Genomic DNA, 15,939 nt, shown 5'->3' with positions numbered 1-15,939 from the left:
ATTTCCCTATGTTTATTGGCCTTGTGTATGTCCTCTTTGGAGAAATATCTACTTAGGTCCTCTGCCCATTTTTCAATCGGATTGTTTGGGGGGTTTTTTGGTGTTGAGTTGTATGAGTTCTTTATAAATTTGGATATTACCCCTTATTAGATATATCATTGGCAAATATCTTCTCCAATTAAGCAGGATGTCTTTTCATTTTGTTGATGGTTTCTTTTGCTCTGAAAAAAACTTGTTAGCTTGATATAGTCCCATTGTTTATTTTTTCTTTTGTTTCCCTTACCCAAAGAGATATATCAGTGAAAATATTACTAAAGGTAATGTCTAAGATTTTACTTCCTATATTTTCTTCAGAAATTTTATGGTTTCGGGTCTTACATTTAAGTCATTAACCCATTTTGAGTTTATTCCTGTATATAGTGCAAGAAGTTGGTCCAGTTTCTTTCTTTTTTTTTTTTTTTTTTTTGCATGTATCTGTCCAGTTTTCCCAGCACCATTTATTGAATAGACTGTCTTTACCCAATATATATTTTTGCTTCCTTTGTTATAGATTAAATGACCATATAGGCATGGATTTATTTCTGGACTTTCTATTCTGTTCCATTGATCTATGTGTCTGTTTCTATGAAAATAGCACGCTGTTTTGATTACTATGGCCTTATAGTATAGTTTGGTATCAGGTAGCATGATACCTCCAACTTTGTTCTTCTTTCTCAGGATTACCATGGCTATTTGGGGTTCCATTTAAATTTTAGGATTATTTGTTCTAGTTCTATGAAAATGCCATCGGTATTTTGATAGAGATTGCATTCAATCTATAGATTGCTTTGAGTAGTATAGACATTTTAACTATATTAATTCTTCTTTTCCATGAACATGGTATATATTTCCATTTATTTGTATCTTCTTTAATTTCTATCTTCAATATCTTACAATTTTCTCAGTACAGGTCTTTTACTTCCTTGGTTAAATTTATTCCTAAGTACTTTTTTTTTAATGCAATTGTAAGTGGGATTGTTTTCTTCATTTCTCTGATAGTTTGCTATTGGTGTACAAAAATGCAACCAATTTCTGAATATTAATTTTGTATCCTGCTACTTTACTAATTCATTTATGAGTTCTAATAGGTTTTGGTGAATCTTTGGGGTAAAAATTCCCAAATTTACATCTCTAGCATGGACTTCACTTCCAAACTCCATACTTCAAGATGTGACAGCCAACTTAACATTGCTACTTATAACTCTAATAGGCACCTCAAACTTAACATGCCCACAACAGAACTCCTGATCATGCCCCCCAAAAAAACTGTTCCTCCTGCGGTCTTCCCCATCTAGTCCATGGTAACTTCATGTCCTCCATTGCTCAAGAAAAAATATCTTATAGTCATCTTTGGGGTGGCCGGTTAGCTCAGTTGGTTAAATCAACTGAGAGAGAGAGAGAGAGAGAGAGAGAGAGAGAGAGAGAGGTGTGTGTGTGTGTGTGTGTGTGTGTGTGTGTGTGTGTATCTACTCGTACTATGTTAAGAGATATTCTGGATGTGTGGGTGATCTGGTTGCAACATCTGTTACCCCACTGATCACCAGGGTTGATTCAGCTGATGTGGCCAGCTAGGAGGGTGTCGCCTTTCTCCCTCACCATTCCATATGCATCCCTCCTGAAACTGCCCTCTCAGTCAAAGAGCATGAACTTCCCTATTACATGAGGACTGCTCACTGGTCAAGGGTATACAAGTAGCAGCACTCTATTGCTAGAACCTCCAAACACGCTCTCAAGGTTCATTTGTAGGAGAATGTAGGGTGGTCAAGCCCAAGACTCCAGACACATCCAACTGAAGTACTGCATGTGGCAGTCTGCTTTTCTTAAAAAAGGAAGGAGGAAGGAGGAAAAGAAGGAAGGAAGGAAGGAAGGAAGGAAGGAAGGAAGGAAGGAAGGAAGGAAGGAAGGAAGGAAAAGAAATGTTCTGTACCTTTAGAATGTATCCAGAATCTGATGAATTGTCTCACTTTTACAACTACCCTGGTCTAAGCTATGCCATCTTTTCCCTGGATTATGTCAATTGAATCCCAACAGGTCTCCCTGGTTCTACCTTTGACCTCCCACAGTTTATTCTCAATATTGAAGCCAGAGTGATTCAGAATGATTCACATATATCAGAACACACCGTGCTTCTGTTCACAACTATTCAATGGCTTCCCATTCACATATTAAAAGCTAAAAGTCCTTACTTAGTATGCTGCAAAAATCCTACCTGCTTGGACCTCCCCTTACTTACTAACCTCATTTCCTTCTCTACTCCCACTCGCTCACTGCTCTCCAATAACACTGGCTCCATGTTTATCTTGAATATTGCAGGCACCCTGCTGCCTGGCTTAAATCAAAGGAGAGTTCTGCTAATCTAATGAGAAGGTGTAGTCAGTCACAGGCTTGCTCAGAAGATCGATGATATCAACAAGGATGATTTTCCTCTTTCCAGTCTGCCAACTTCAAAACAATGGCAACAATCGCCTCTTATGGTCAGCTGCCACATCTCTAAGGTTTGTGTCATCCCATGACAGTGACCAAAGGAGAAACAATGGAGGTATTAGCAAATGGTCTTTATTCTCAAGTGCCTCCCTCTTGTCAGAGAGGCAAATCTTTTCCAAGTGACACCAGCAAAACTTTTCTAATGTATCATAGTCCAGAGCATATCTGCTGGCAAAGAGGAATATGGTTACCATACTAGTCACCATCTATGCTCCTTGAGCTGGGCATGTTATGGCAATAACAAAATGGACATTCTGGAAGCTACTAGACACCACTGATAGGCCACTAGATTCAGAAAGAGGAGCTGAACTCAACACTTCCTCTGCCATGAACTTTGTGACATCTGTAAGTAATGCCCCATACTGTAACAATTTTCTTTCTTCTTTCTGTTTTTGTTGTTGTTGTTGTTGTTGTTTCATAGCTCAGCAAAGGATGCTTCTATTTTATTTTCAGTTCTTACTATTACAAGTATTGGATTTTGCAAAATCATAGTTAAAACTCTTTGGTGTTGGATATCGATTTATGCCAAATAATCGAGCTGTGTGTGCTGTGAAGTAAGAATGAAAGACTAAGATCTATGGAGATGGTACCCTCAATGCATAAGCATTTCCTCTTCACATGAAGAGTGGGAATTACAAGAAGAGACAGAGAGTCACTTTTCATTATTTCATCAACTATTGGTGTTTTCATAGTATTTTAACTGCCTGATTTCAGTTTTACAGAAATACCAATATTTATTTTGAAATTTAATCCTATCTTCCCAGTAGTAGATATTAACAACTTCCAACACAATCTCTAGGAATAATTTGCAGTTCCGAACCATGCTTTAGAAAAACATTTCTAGCAGTCTGTAGGATTTATTCGTATTCTGCCATTGGTAATCATTGCACTTGTGGCTGCAGGAACTTTAAATCCCTCTGCCACAAACTTTGAGACTGCTGTGAAACGTGTACTTTTGGGAATACTGAGTACTTTGTACCACAGCAGTGAGTCGGACATCAGCATGATCTTAAAAGAAACCTTTGACATGGTGGAGCAGGAGACCCCACGCCAGCTCCCCCAGTGGACCCACTTCTGATGCAAAATGAGAAGGTTGGGCTAAACGTTGCCTTCCAGCTTGAATTTTTCTCTTATTCTGTGGACTTCCATGTGTTGTAAAGATCTGAGTCTTCTTATGTGCTGTTCCTCATACATGTATACATCTCCTAAAATGATGGGAACACTGGGATGTCTTTGATCATCTATTTTAAAGAAAGAAGAAAAATTTTAATGAGAACATTTTGTACTGCTCATTCCCTGCTAGCCTTTAAGAATAAAGGATCTTTTTCTACCATTACTGACATTTAAAAATAGTCTTCATAGGGCGGGCCCAGTGGCTCAGGTGGTGGGAGTGCCGGTGCTCCTACCTCAGAGGTCGCAGGTTCGATTCCCCCATGGGCCAGTGAGCTGCGCCCTCTACAGCTAAGGTTGTGAACAACAGCTCTCCCTGGAGCTGGGCTGCCGAGGGCTGCCATGGACTGCTGTGTGCTGCCAGTGGACAACTGGTGACCGACTGCCTCAGCGGGGGGGGGGGGGGGGGGGGGGGGGGGGGAGTGCAAGGCTCATAATACCAGCATGGGCCAGGGAGCTGTGTCCTACACAACTAGACTGAGAAACAACGGCTTGAACTGGATTGGGGGTGGGGGGAGGCGGAAGAAGGGGAGAAAAGAAAAAAAAAACAGTCTTCATATTCCATAATGAGGTCTCGAAATAATTCAGCATAAAAATATGGCTTCCCAACAATTATTCTAGTAAGGAAGTTAGAATGACCTCTTGTATCTGTGTTGCTAACAGTAATTCCTAACCATTATCTTATTACTCGATTTAAAACCAAGAAAATGAAAACAATGCTCTCTTTAACACCAGGACCTCTGTCATTACCAGCACATAGAATTGAAGTCTTTATATGACCATATGAGTAAGCATGGCCCTCTGCTCTCTAAAGGTCATTGGTATTTAGAAGCTGGAAAACAAATTGTGAGCATCAAAATCTCTGGTGGAAGGCACAGGAACATAGATCTATCTGTGCACGATGAGAATCAGGAAAATAAAATAGAGAGAAGTAAACCATGTGTTTCCCCCCTTGCCCCCATTGGTATGCCCAGCACCTAGCACATGCTAGTGTTCAAAGCATACATACTGAATGAATAAAGGGACAAGTGAATCCATTGCTTTGCCAGAAAGCTCCACTTTGATGTGTCTTGGAATCTGCATAGACCAGCCATCTTACTTTTTCACTCCTCTGCCTCTGGCAACAACTCGCCTTGACAATCATTGTTTGTCAGCCCATCTTCTTGAAGTCTCTGCTCTTGAAACAGTAATTGTAAAAATGTTTAGAGATAGTAAACCACGATCCAACCCATATTCTTTCAGCTCACCTCCTAGCCGAGTGGAATGGACATTGAGTCAGGTAAGCACCCTCTCAGTGCCTCAGTTTCATGGGTTTTGTCAACCTTATGCCAAGCCACTGTCTGTTAGAGCATCTGGTTCCACACTTAATTGGTGACACAAAATGCACACACCATAAGCATTTGACTAGAAGTGTAAAATTAAACATGCTGCTGCTCTTTGGTATTTATCAAAAGCTCAATTTAGAGGGAAAAAAATGTTTTGGAAGGTATGTGAAATCTGTTCTTTATATCCTTTCATCCAAATATTCTGAAGTCCACTCCTAAATTAAGCTAGACGAGTAGAAATGTGTGAATTAAGACTGTTTTTTACTGCTTTTCCTTATTCTGCTCTCCTCCCACTGAAACGCTTTCCTGACTTGGGCTATGGTGTGACATCATCAATCTACATTGAGAAACACAGTAAGAGACACCCCAGTGGAACCTCAGTTATCTACACTGAGGATACTGGCAACACTGTTGATTCACACATGTGCTCATTACAGAGTCCCAGGAGGAATAGTATTTTTGCCATAGTATCAGAATGAATTGTGCATCTCCTTAGGGATGGGTATGTTTTTAATCTCATGAACTCTGAATAGTATAACCAATCAAATGTCCTTTTTCATTTAGTTTCTAGAATACGTACAAAGCAATTTGAGGCCCATCTGTTACAAGAGTAACAGATTGTATGGTTTGCATTTTTGTTTTGGCTTCATTCCTGGCTCCTTTTTATGTCTCCACCAGTAATTTTTCTTCATTTCTCACTTACTTCTCTTTATGATATTTTTGAAAAGTTGAATGTATCCTTATAAATGCTTGAAATTATTTATGGACCAGGGAGGGGCACAAATTTATTAATTTGTTCAGGCAAATTCACATAAAAGTGAATCTTACCAAATGTTAAGAGGCATTTTAAATGTGGTCCTCCTTCCAAAACCTTAGTGAGATGCAGTAACACAAACAAAACATTCTTATGATTTTTCCCCATAAATGGCAGCTAACAAGTGCTTCAACCCACAATGGTTCAAAGGTCTATGGATGATCCTGTGTTTAATAACTGTGCAGAGAGAGAACTAATGGCAAGAAGGGATGTTGTCAATGATTATTGGTCCAGAGCTAGAAGGATAAGCACCAAAGGTAAATATTGTATATTTAATACTTTTTGCCAAAGGCCAGCCCTAGCACAGAAAGGAGCAAGGTGTGAAAGGCTCCAAAAGTTGGACTAAAGAAGTGTTGGTGGACCAGAATGTCAAGCCAAGCCAAAAACGGACGGCATAGGAGACCCACAACAATTCTATACAAACTTGAATCATCACTGTGGTTGACTGGATTGTGCAATTTTCACCTGTATAGATTAGGAAACTTCACTTTTACCCAGAATGAAGAAAGTTTAAGGTTGAAAAATAAGAAGAGTTGATATCATATCAGCTGCTATAAAGACAAATATAACCCACATATTTTTTAAATGCTAAAACTTTAAATTCTTTAGGCTGACTATTAGGTGACGGGGGGTGGGGGGATCTACAACAAATGTAATTCAATTCTTGCATTATATGTTGTTAAAATGACATTGCTTGATATTAAAAGTTCTTATGAAATAAAAATCTTCGCAAACAGCATCAGAAATAAAACCCAAGTCCTGAAAAATTCAGATTGCACCTTCCATCTCAGCCTTATTTCAAATCAAAATATGTATCTCTTTTATTCATAAGCTGACACATATACTTATGAATAAAAGCCCAAAGCTGGGCATTTTGAAATGAGTTATCTAAACTCCGAAAGCAAATAAGCTCATTTCCTTTCACATCTCTTCACTCCTAGCAATAATTCTGACTGAATTTTAACCTGACTCTGAATGGGAGAGAGCAACTATTTGCCCTGGCAGAATATTGCAGGAATCCAAATGCATGTGTTCTTTTTTCTAAAAGCCTATCTCTTAATACAATTTTTTATTAACTTCCTCAAGCAGATTTCCACTATCAGATGTGCTTGTCCTGCATCACAAAGGACCTATGTTTCAGGGGTTACTGGTCATTATGTAAGTAAAGAGGGGAACATCTTCTGTGCGACTCAATGATTTAATAATTATTAATGAGACTTTATGCCTTTGTACATTTCTGACATATGATTAAATGCACTATAAATGTTTAACATTGCTCTCTGAGGTCTGGAAATGTGATGCCAGATGCCTATTCATGCTTCACAAAATCAGAAAAGACAAATTAGATGATAGCAATATGGCAGCATTATTGATTCTTTTTGTAATATTTACAAACTGTAGGTAAAATGTAATATGAGAAAAAGCATGTGTCATGAAGATACGTCCATGTACTTGAAAGTTTTCCCCCTATACTCATTTGGAAGGAATTTATCTTGTAGGCCGTAGTGTTGGGAGAACTCGGGTCGTCTCTCGAGCTGTTTCCTTCCATCAGGCTTGACTAGAGGAGCTCCTCATCCTCACCCTTAGAATCCTGCCCAGTTCTGCCAATCCTCGGACACAGGAACTTGGGCAGAGAGATCTGTATGCATGTCAGAATCACCTAGACATTTTTAAAAAATACAGATTCCCAGGCCTTACCAACCCAGTTAAACCAGAATCTCTCAACCATTGGTATCTTATTTTTCACTTCAAAATGCTTCAAAATTCAGACAGGGTTTAAGAACTTCTGATTGATACCATCTGCTGAGCTATATTAAAAACATGGACTCAAAATTTGTTGACACATCTCCCATCAAGAGGTGGAATCCAGGAGCCTGCCCTAGAATCTGGCCTTCATGACAGCTTGATGGATAGGTTTTAAGGCAAAAGTGAAATTGTGCCAGTTCCCAGGCCTAGTCCTTAACAACTGGAAGCTTCCACCTCCTTCCTGTCTCTTGAGATCTCATTCTTAGAACCCAGCGACCATGTTATGAAGAAGCCCAAGCAACCTGTGGGGAGGTCCTTATGGAGGGAAACTGAGGCCCTGACCAAGAATCAACCACACTCGCCAGCCATGTCAATGAGCCACCTTGGAAGTTGCTCCTTCAGCCCCCAGTAGACCTGCCCCAACTCTCATCCCATTGAACAGAGACGTGTTGTCCCTGCCAAGTCCTGGCAAGACATCAGATTCATGGGCAAAATAAATAATCATTGTTATTTTAATTCATTAAATCATGTGGTGGTTTGTTAGGCAATAAATAACTGGAACATCTGCTCACCCAAATGGTGTCATGGAAAGGGATTTACTCTTTTAAAAGTTGAATGACAAGCATTAATGGGTTCAGTGCCTCAAATAACGAAGGCTCTACCTTCTTTTTGACAAAAATAATGCAACCCCTCTCCTTTCTTAACACACGATGTAGCTCCTCCATGGAGCCTTCCCAACGTGTCAATTTTCTGTAACTTTTCTAATCATCCCAAGCCTTGTTTACAAAATTAGTGAGTCTCTTGGTCACATAAAATTATAAAATCAAAGTATTGAGTACCAATTTTCATTTGGAAGATAGTGTGATGAGAAAATAATCACAGGCTTTGAAGAGCCAAATTCTGGAAAAGGGAATAAAGGCTTGGATGGAATTGATAAAAATCAGATTGAATGAGTAAGGAATCCAATGATAGATGGAGAAAGTACAGTGTGAGGTGGGGAGGCGGGCTGTTTACATAACAAATAGCTAAGTGTCAGCAGTGGGTCTTGGAATGTGTACTAGTGAGCTTGGGCTGCCATAACAGAATACCACAGACTGCGTGGCTTAAACAACAGAAATGTATTTCCTCATAGTTCTGAAAGCTGGAAGTCCAAGATAAAGGTGCCAAGGTTGGTTTCTGGTGAGTCCTCTCTTCTTGGCTTGCAGACAGCTGCTGTCCTGCTGTGTCCTAACATGGACTTTGCTCTGTGTGCAAGTGTGGAGGCGGGGGGGGGGGGGGGGGGGGGGGGGGAGGGAGAGAGAGAGAGAGAGAGAGAGAGAGAATGTTCTGGAGTCTCTTCCCCTTCTTATAAGGACACCATTTCTATCTGATTAGGCCCTCATCTTATAACCTCGTTTAACCTTAATTACCTCCTTAAAGGCCCTATCTCCAAATACATTCACGCTAGGGGGTTAAGTCTTCAATATATGTATGGGGGAGGGGTACATAGTTTAGTCCACGACAGAATGGAAAAGCCTTGGAACAAGTAGAGAAGTCTAGAAGAAATTATACCTTTTCTACACACCCCAGGCTGGGTGATCATTTCGCCATTATCGTTACTAACAGCAATAATGATAACCATTTATTGATCAAATACCAAGTGCCTGACATTTCACATTATCGCAGTTGCTCCTCAAAACAACTCTATAAAATAGGTTATATTATCTTCGTTCTCTATAGCTGAAAAAGCTGAACACAGGCAAGTTCAACAGCGTATCCATGATTTCCCAGCTGGCAAATATCAGAACAAGAATTTGAACACGGGTCTGTGGGCTTCAAAGGCCCTATTTATAGTGTTAGACCAAGTTGTCTGTTTTTCTTTTATTCTTGTATCCCTTCACAAATTATTAACTGAGCATCCACTATGATTCACGTCCTGTGTTAGGTCCTAGGGACACAAAGTCAAGCTGACTCTTTTCAATGAAAAAATGAGTCTGACACTTGTTAACACAGTAAGACTTTATTCAACGGGAGTTTGACTATTGCAACAGGAGTTTTGCAATAAGGGAGAGAGATCAGGTTCAACCCTAAATACAAGGACAAGTGGGGATTTATAGCCAAAGAGCAGGGAGAAGGTCAGTGGATGGAAAAATTGCTAAGAGAAAACAATAGCTGTAAAGGAGACTTTTTGCTAGACCGATTTCACAGGATTCTTGCTGAAGATAGACTGAAGTGATGAGATGTTTGGGGTGAGAGAAGAGGAATTTGATTAGATAGCCAGGGTAGGGGATTTTCACTAAACTGACCCAGAAGGACTCTTGCTTAAACTGGACTAAATGGGCAGAGGACAGAGCCCAAGGTCAGGGCCTAGTCAAGAAGAGGGCTCTGAGGAGCCGGACTGAAGTTAGTCAAGGAAATAGCCTTTGTCACTCTGCTTGCAAGTCGCTTACACTTCAATGAAGAGGGAGGCACCAGTCAGCAATTGCAATGCAGTGGGATAAGTCTGTGGATTTCCTACACAAGTCTTTGGAACTATATATCCTGTTTTGAAAGTGGCAGCAAAAAGCGCAGGAGTTGCTGTGGGTGCCGTTGTGGAAGCCAAGCCAGGGAAGCCGTGGCCATGAGACGTGCTTCACAGAGTGCTAGGAGCTCCCGAAAGTGACCCAACCACACACCAGGCTCTGCTTATCTTTAAAAAGCAAATACACCATGGCCCACACCTAGTTGAGCAGGTTATCCATTAGAGGCCTCTTACACAGGTTTCCTCAAAGCAAACGAACAGTCATTTCTTCATGACACAGCCTTTGTTTTTCTTCTCATCCATTTCACTGGTACCACTAACCCAATTTCTGCTTTGTGCTCAGCCAACCCTAAAACACAGGATGTTCCTGGGCCATACTTGCCTCTTGATTCAGTTTTTATTTTAAAAGTTGGATTCCTTGGAAGTACAAAAGACAATCTGCCCTTAAATTGATTGGGAGGCTTCAAAAACTCCAGCGGAATTGATGGCCCCAGTTTACCCCAGTTCCCATCGCAGATCTGGCTATATGGCCGGCTTGATTGGAAATGGCCTGGATTGATCCTGAAATTGTTCGCAGAGCGTGGAGGCGTGAAAACACTTTCTGGGACAGTTTTAGCATTGATGAGTGATGCCTGAGGAGTCTCTGACATCCTGAGGGGAAGAACCCAGGAGGCTCCTGTTGTCCACGTGTAGCCTTTCCTTTCTCCCCACCCAGTCCTGTATGTGCATCTCTCCCGATTGCCTCTGTCCCAGAGTCCTCACCTCCACCTCCAACCTGCCAGACAGCAAGCGCACAAAAGCTATTATGGTGTGGTTTGTTTTTTTGTGTTTTTTTCAATATTTGAGACTGCTTTTTGCCTTACCATTTCCAAAACATAGCACTGTTGGAAGCATTTCAATGTACTATACTAAAACAAGGAAATTATAATCATTTGTCACAAAGATTTTTAGAAACGAATGTAAAACACTGGCATAATTACATAGTCTTTAGCTCAGGGTGTTATATTTCTATCAGATAGTTACGGACCTGTTTTATTATTTTTTTTTTTCATTCCTGTTCGATAGAACAGCTTGTTTTAAAATCTTTTAAGTTCTGTTTTAAACATCATAAAATTTATGTCCTGATAAACTTGTATTTTCAAACTCCAAGCTATTTCCAGAAGGCAGTTTACATCCACAGCAGCCCAGTGGTGTGTGTCCTGGGTGATAAAGTATTTAACTGTCTGGGGATGTCAGACAAAATTTAACAGGGAAGGAGCCTGAGGTGACCTAAAAAAAGAAGAGTCAACATAGGAGACAGTTCATTGGGAGAAAACCTTCTTTCCTGATAAACAACAAAAACGCCCTGGGGCTCACCCTGAGAAACAGGGTACAAATGTCTGAAATCCTCTTCTTTCCACAGATCAATCAGAAAGTGAGTTTTCTTCTCAAGACAGAGGACTGAGAAGAAACCAAGTAGATGCATAGTCAAATTTCTGAATTCCTTTAACTGAGTAATACTGCCAGTGGAAGTTGTAAAAGTGTTTAGATTTTCTCAGTGACATAAATAAACCGTGTTTAACCTAGTTCTGTTATGCTATATTAGAATAGATAGAAAAGGGGTCACAAATTCAGTGACCTCATAGCTGGACATGGCCTAGAGAAAGGGGTCAGGCAGGAAATATACAGAGTGTATGTAATATCACTGGGTGTACTGTAAGCATGAGGGTGGAAGACCAACAGAACATACCTGAGAGCCAAATCTGACCCTCGGTCAGCCAGACTGCTATGACCCAGAAGTTCTAGAATGGTACACACAAGGACTTCTGCGGTACGGTGATTAATTTTTTGTGTCAACCTGCTTGGGCCATGGGGTGCCCAGATATTTCGTCAAATATTATTCTGGGGGTGGGTGTGAGGTTGTATCTGGATGAGATAACATGTGAATCGGTAGACTGTGTAAAGCAGTTTGTCTTCCCCAATGTGGGAGGGGCCTCATCCAATCTCCTGAAGGCCTGAATAGATCAAAACACATTGATTAAGGAAGAATTTGCTCTCTCCCTGATTGTCTTTGAGCTGGGACATGAGCTTTCTCCTGCCTTTGGACTTGGATGGAATTGGAACTTACGCCATCAGTTCTCCTGGGTCTCTAGCTTGCGGAAAACAGATCTTCGAGCTGGAGTTGTCAGTTTCCATATAATCACGTGAGCCAACCCCTTACAATAAATCTCTTTCTATAAGATAGATAGATGATGGATGGATAGATAGATAGATAGATAGATAGATAGATAGATAGATAGATAGATACCTGTTTCCCTGAAAATAAGACCTAGCCGGGCCATTAGCTCTAAAGCAACTTTTGGAGCAAAAATTAACATAAGACCCAGTATTATATTACAGTAAAATAAGACCAGGTCTTATGTTAATTTTTGCTCCAAAAGACACATTAGAGCTGATGGTCCAGCTAGCTCTTATTTTCAGGGAAACACAGTAGATAGACAGATAGAATCTCCTATTGGTTCTGTTTCTCTGGATAACCCTGACTAATACACTTGGTGACTCTAGGGTACATAAAACAGGCCCCACCAGGACAAAGGAATCAAGGGAAAGACAGACAGACACAAACACAAAGTGACAGACAGAAAAAGATGCAGACAGGTACAGAACAGAGACACACAGACAGAGACAGATAGAAAGAAACAGAAGGACAGAAAGAGAGCATACAGTCAGGCACACAGACAGACAGACAGACAGGCACAAACACAAAAATAGGAAAACGTTAAAAAATACAGTATCTCATGATACGCTGTACAATTTGCTCAAGGGGCTTTATGTCTCAATTTGAGGAAGCACATCTAAAGGGAAAACATGCCCCTAGTATTTTGACCACACCTCTGCCCGATCAGAATCTGTTGTCAAAGATACCTGTCAGTGACCCACCTGAGCCAACTGCACAGTGACCAGGAGGAAACGATCCACTCCAACATGTCATAGATACTCAGATACTAACTTGCAACCACATCCCAAGCCCAACACCTGGTCTCACCTCTGCAGGTAATGCCGTGTAAAGATGGCATACTGTAGACAGAGCATCTCGATGTACCTGACCCACCCCAGACCATTACATCAGAATCTCTAGGGCTGGAGCATTGCTGTTTTTTGTAAGCTCCTCAGGAGAACCAGGAAGCAAAGAGATCTGGCCATATGCCTGGGTTACACAGGTCACACCTGAGAGCAGTGCAAGTGGCCAGGTTCAGTGACATTTATCACATGACAGTTACCACTTACAAGCCAGGAGGTCTACTTTCTATGCCACTTTCAAAGCTCAAAAGAGTATGGACTACCCACCATACATAGCACGTTGTCACCCCTTGGTGCCAGGCTAAGTGCTCTCCAGATGTTGTCTCATTTAACTTCAGAACATCCTGTGTCATGTAGATACCATCTCTATGTTTTCAGGTCATAAAACTAAGGTCAGAGAGATTAAACGGTTTGCCAAGATCAAACAGCCAGTGCATGGCAGAAGCAGGATTTGCAATCACATCTTCCACTCAGCTGCACAGAAAACACACTGAAGGGAGGCTTTTGATTTGATGCCCTTCCTGCTCCGTGCTGTCTCCCACACAGATGGTTCTGACAATGAAAACCATCATTGCCTTCTGCACAAAGCACAGGCCATACACGGGAAGGCCCCGGGGCTTCGTCGGTGATTTTATTCTGGCCACGCCAACTGCCCAACGTGTTGTCATTCACTTCCGCCTGGACTGAGAAAAGACACAATGAGAGCAACAGCCCACCAAAAAAATAAGAGGAAGAGAAAGAGCTTAAGCTTCTTCATTGACTTTAATTAGCTCACCGGACAAGTAGATCACAAGGGATTCCGCAGAACTTTCTCTGGTTTTATTTATATTATTCTTAATTCCAATTTAACAGAAAAAGATTTTCCTCAAACCTACTCCAGCAGGTTAGGGGCTTTCTCTAACCTATTAAGAAACAGTGCCATCTACTGATACAGCTTCACACTGTTCTTATAAATCACGAAAAGAAAAAAAAAAATACTGTTGTTTATGCTTTAATTATGAATGCTTTCCAAGACATGACCCTCCTTTCCAGATGTCTGCTCTGCACTTAAAACCATGTACGTTATTTTCTTTTATAGCCACAAATGACAAGTAGCTTTGGAATTGCACTAGGACTTTTAAACACGTCTTGAAAAGTAGAGCCTACAAATCAGGACGTGGTGAGGCGGGGCAGCCAGGGGGCAGGTGCTTAGGTGTGGAGCCAAGAGGTCAGGGTACCCTGCATAGGAGTGGCCACGCCTGTTCCCCGGAGCCCTCTTGGAAGCGATCCAGCCAACCCAGAAGGCCATGAACCCTGCCTTCCAAATATGAATTGCGTGAAAGTCAACCTAAAAATAGATATGCGTTACCACTACACAGAAAATGATGCCTCTTATTAAGAGGAATGACAGAATGGCTAAATGTTAGGCTATCCTGTGGATTGAGATTCCTAGTCACAATGAGAGTGAAATCTACCACCAATGGGTAAAAATTGGTTCTTAGGGGTATAAAAAAAATCACACTGTTTTTATGTGTAGGGCACAGATATACAGTATATCTGTGGCATTAACACTTCATGGGAATGGACAGAAATGTGGGAGGAAAAAGTCTAAAAAATTCCTTTTACAGAGAATATTGGGGGGGAAAAGGGTTGAGAAGCATGGGATTAGGAGATTTAATATTATAACTATGTCAATACTTCCAAATGATTGATGGATTCAATGCACTTCTAATCAAAACTTCAATAGGGTGTGTGTGTGTGTGTGTGTGTGTGTGTGTGTGTGTGTGTGTAAATAGACAAGTTGGTCATAAATGTATATTGAAGAAAAAAGAAAGATGGGAGGTTGCTCTACCATATATCAAGATTTAAGGCAGTGTTACAGTAGTAAGGCAGTGTGGTACTGGCCCAGGGTGGGCAAAGAGACCATTGGCATAGACTGAAGAGCTCAGAAATACAATCATGCACATTTGCAAGCTTGGTTTTCGGAAAAGTAAAGACAGTCTTTTCAACAAATGGTACTGGATTTCCATATGAGAGAAGTGAAAACTGACCTTCACTTCATAATTTCTGGTGGCCTATACATATAAATGTGAAAGACAAACAACAAAGCTTCTGGATCAATGGCTCTTACAGTGTAGTCCCCAGACCAGCAGTGTCAGCAGCACCAGGGAACTTGTTAGACACCCTAAGTCCCCAACCTCCCCCAGACCTGCTGAGGCAGACAGCCTGGCAGTGCGCCCAGCAGTCTGCTCAGACAAGCCTTGGTGATTCTGATGCACACAAAAGCTTGAGAGACACAAACATAACGGAATATTTGCATGATCCAAGTAGGAGAAGGCTTCCTGAACAAAACAAAACTATCAAGGACAACATGGGTTAATAAAACAGTAGAACTTCTTTCTGTTCATCAAATGACGCCACGAAGAAAGGAAAATGGCAAACCACATAGTAGGAAAAGAAACTTGCAATACGTAACTGACAAAGGCTCATATCAAGGATATATAAAGAGCTTCTACATATTAATAAGGAAAAAAGAGCCTAAAAGAAAATGGGTAAGAGAGTTGAACGGACACTTCCTTTTTTCTTTTCAATTAAAGTTTATTGGGGGTGCAATTGTCAGCAAAGTTACATAGATTTAGGATGTCTGTTCAACAGAATTGAACAGACACTTCTTCAAAGATGATATCCAAATGGCCAATCAGCATTAGGAGGTACCCAGTGTCTTTAGAAATTAGAGAAATAAAAATAAAAATTACAATGCAATATAATTACAGACACATAAGAATAGCTAAAATTAAAAAGACTGGCAACATCCAAGTGTT

General features: G+C 40.8%; 1 pseudogene; it reads right to left on the bottom strand.

Moving 5' to 3' along the window:
* Positions 1–3,296: 3,296 nt before the first annotated feature.
* On the bottom strand, positions 3,297–3,552 carry LOC109456145 (ubiquitin-fold modifier 1 pseudogene; annotated as a pseudogene).
* Positions 3,553–15,939: the final 12,387 nt, after the last annotated feature.

Source organism: Rhinolophus sinicus, chromosome 17 (genome assembly GCF_057876585.1).
Source record: "Rhinolophus sinicus isolate RSI-liver-muscle chromosome 17, RSI-T2T, whole genome shotgun sequence".
In the NCBI taxonomy this organism is placed as follows: domain Eukaryota; kingdom Metazoa; phylum Chordata; class Mammalia; order Chiroptera; family Rhinolophidae; genus Rhinolophus; species Rhinolophus sinicus.
Note: the sequence above shows the minus strand (reverse complement) of the source record. Positions and strands in the feature narration are given on the sequence as shown.